This window comes from Apium graveolens, chromosome 9 (genome assembly GCF_009905375.1).
Source record: "Apium graveolens cultivar Ventura chromosome 9, ASM990537v1, whole genome shotgun sequence".
NCBI lineage: Eukaryota > Viridiplantae > Streptophyta > Magnoliopsida > Apiales > Apiaceae > Apium > Apium graveolens.
In genome coordinates, this window is record NC_133655.1 from 173,310,982 (window position 1) to 173,314,358 (window position 3,377).

At 37.5% G+C, this 3,377-nt stretch overlaps 1 non-coding gene across 1 annotated transcript; it reads left to right on the forward strand.

The window, feature by feature from the left end:
- Positions 1–643: 643 nt before the first annotated feature.
- Positions 644–750, forward strand: LOC141687778 (small nucleolar RNA R71). Its single transcript, XR_012561261.1, has one exon. It is a non-coding gene; the product is annotated as a small nucleolar RNA R71 (small nucleolar RNA).
- The last annotated feature ends 2,627 nt before the right edge of the window (positions 751–3,377 follow it).

The window sequence follows — 3,377 nt, forward strand, 5'->3', positions numbered from 1 at the left end:
CCCAATTTGATTTTCCAAGGTCTTGATAGAATAGCTTGGCTCTTGCACATAAGCTTTAACTCCTCTAATTCAAATTTTTCATTAGCTTGCTGGAGCTGGACTTGTTGTTTTGGTGCATACTGTGGTTGTTGAAAACCAGGGGGTTGTACTGCTTAGCTGGATACTGCTGATAAGGCTGTTGAACCGCATTCTGAGAATTGCTCCAACTGAAATTAGGATGATTGTGGTTGTTTGGATGATAGATGGCTGGCACATGTTGCCGCGATCGCTGGAAGTTGCTAACGAACTGAGCTGATTCATTCGAAATTGCGCACTAATCAATCTCATGGGCACCTGCATAAAGCTCACAGACACTAGTGATTTGATAACTCCATAATTAGCCAAAGTGTCCACCTTCATTGTCAAAGCCTTAAGTTGGGCAGCTATAGCAGTTGCTACATTCAACTCCAGAATTCCTGCAACTTTTCCCTGAGTCAGTCTCTGGGAAGGATTCTGGTACTCATTAGCAGCCATCAGTTCAATAAGTTCATAAGCTTCATTATAACTCTTAGCCCACAAGGCTCCTCCTGATGCTGCATCAAGCATGGGCCTAGAAGTAGGACCTAATCCATTGTAGAAATAGTTGAAAATCATCAAATCAGGCATGCCATAGTGTGGGCACTTCCTTAACATCTCCTTATATCGATCCCAAGCCTGACATAGAGATTCTCCAGTTTGCTGCGCGAATTGGGTAAGAGCATTCCTGATTGCCGCAGTCTTCGCATGGGAAAAAATTTAGTGAGAAAATTTTAAGCAAGATTTTCCCAAGTTGTTATAGACCCTGCCGGTAGAGAGTGTAACCAACAATTAGCTTTGTCCCTCAAAGAGAATGGGAAGAGTCGCAACTTGATAGCATCTTCAGTCACACCTTTGAACTTGAAAGTGTCGCAGATCTCGATGAAATCCCTGATATGCATGTTGGGGTCTTCGGTAGGAGAACCCCCAAACTGAACTGAGTTCTGTATCATCTGGATCGTGCTTGACTTGATCTCAAAAGTGTTAGCCGTGATGGCTGGTCTAATGATGCTAGAATGAATGTCATTAATCTTAGGCTTAGAATAGTCCATCAAAGCCTTTGGATTCTCTGCTTGATCACCCATAGCTACTACAATTGGCTCTTCAACTTTCTCTTCTTCTTCTACCTTCTTTTCTTCCTCAAAAACTTCCCTACGAATTATCACAAGTTCTTCGTCGGCTTTATCCAGTGTTCTCTCGCGGGTACGCGAACGCGTATGCATACACCCTCGCTAGATCACCTGAAATAAAACAAGGAAACAAATAAGTAACAATGTCCGAGTCAATGAACTTTAACGACCACTGATGGAAAGCACATAAACTAGTAATTAACACTGGAGTCCCCGGTAGCGGTGCCAAAAACTTGTTAGTCGCTAAACACGCGCTAATATTACACGCAAGTATACGAGTTCCCAAGTAGTATAAGATATAAATCAGATTCAATCCCACAGAGACTGTATTGATTAACTATCTAAATTACACACCTAAGCAACAATGTATAGTTATTATTCAATGCTAAGACGATAACAAAGTGAGGTTGATTATAACTATAAATTAACTAATTATTATACTACGAGAATAAAATAGACTGGATTAATATATATGACAGACATGAGATTCTAACTTCATTAAGTACTTAATTCAATAGTCTTATTATTCTCAACCTTAGCATGCAATGGTGATGACACTAATCAGACAACACGAAACTGATAAATGCCAACTTTCGTTGCACGAGTACCATTCTACCAGACTTCCACAAAAGAGATAGAAGCTAAATAGGCACCAATTATATTGAGACCCTATATGTCTATAGAATTTGACAATATAACGGTTTAAGCACAAGTTATGTATCTTGATTACATAAGGCAAGTAAGATGGATAAATTCCCTACAAATCATGCATTACAATACATGAACCTATGCTAGCATGGCAAGTTCTAAATCCTTAAATTCACTTTCGCTTCATTAAGAATTAACACACTATCTTATAAGTTCACGACGCTCATAAGACGAATCAGCACAACCATAACTAGAATATTATACAATCACCACACACTAAGGCATCAAATAAATTAACTAAAGAAATCCATAAATAAATCCGTTAGAACCCCACGATAACGATTAGCCCATAATCGAACTCATCGCCAACGTGGGTTCCAATGAAAACATGATGTAGCAAACGTAGTCTTTATACGAATAAATAAACCAAAGTACACACAAGAATATAGGTTCAAACAAACAAGAAACAAGCATCCAATTTACAACTCAAACAAAGATTCAAAAGAATAAACTAGATCATCTTCGCCTTTGTTGAATTGTGCCAAAAGATCTCTTTCCGTTTTCTCCTTCCTTGATGTCTTCAAACTCTGAATTATGAATATATCTTGAAAAATGACCTAAGTTATGTTTATATAGCAGTCCATGCACCCCAGGAGTCCAAAATTCGAATTGCACAAGAATCAGGATTTTTAACTCCCGACCCAGCGCGGGCGCGCGCTTCACCAACGCGGGCGCGCTGACTTTCTGTTCCCTGGCGCGGCTGCGCGCAACATCAGCGCGGGCACGCCGACTTTCTGCCAAAATAATTTATTTTTTCCTTCTTTATTCCTTGCAGCTTCGAGCCAATCTTTCAAGCTTTTATTCCAACACATCATAAACACCATATTAACATCAAAACAATGTTAATTCACCTGATTCTCAAGGTAATGCCTGAAATGCAAAAACACTTGAAAACACGTTAAAATACAAATAACTTGAGTATAAATACACCAACTCAAAGCTTATTAGAGCATAAATAAGTGTCATAATGACACTTAACAGATTGTAATAAGTTTTTATCAATTAATATAAAAACTATTGAGTCTGTTGAAGCTTTGTAGAATTGATTGTATTAACTGTATTCACCCCCCCCCCTCTATAGTTGATCAAGGGCCTAACAATTAATTATAATATTATTTTTTGCAAGAGCTTTATATATTATATAAAGTGAAATGATAAAATCTTTATATCAAGTATATCTTGTTTATTTTCCATGATTTTATTATTTAATAAAATCGTGAATTGGTGGATTATAAGCTATTTTGACTAAAGCATGTATGAGGTATGATTATATAATCTAAAAATATGGGAAGATCAGGTTAAAGGCTTCTATCAAAGTATCCAAAGATATTACTAGTAATTAATTGTATATAGTTTTAGTACACAGTTACACCTCTCTAACCAAATGAGAGTCGGCCTCGGTTTTCAGATCTAGGGTTTTAATCACCCCTCTCTTCTCCATTTCGTAAAATACAATTTTCTTACATCGTTTAATCATTTTCACTC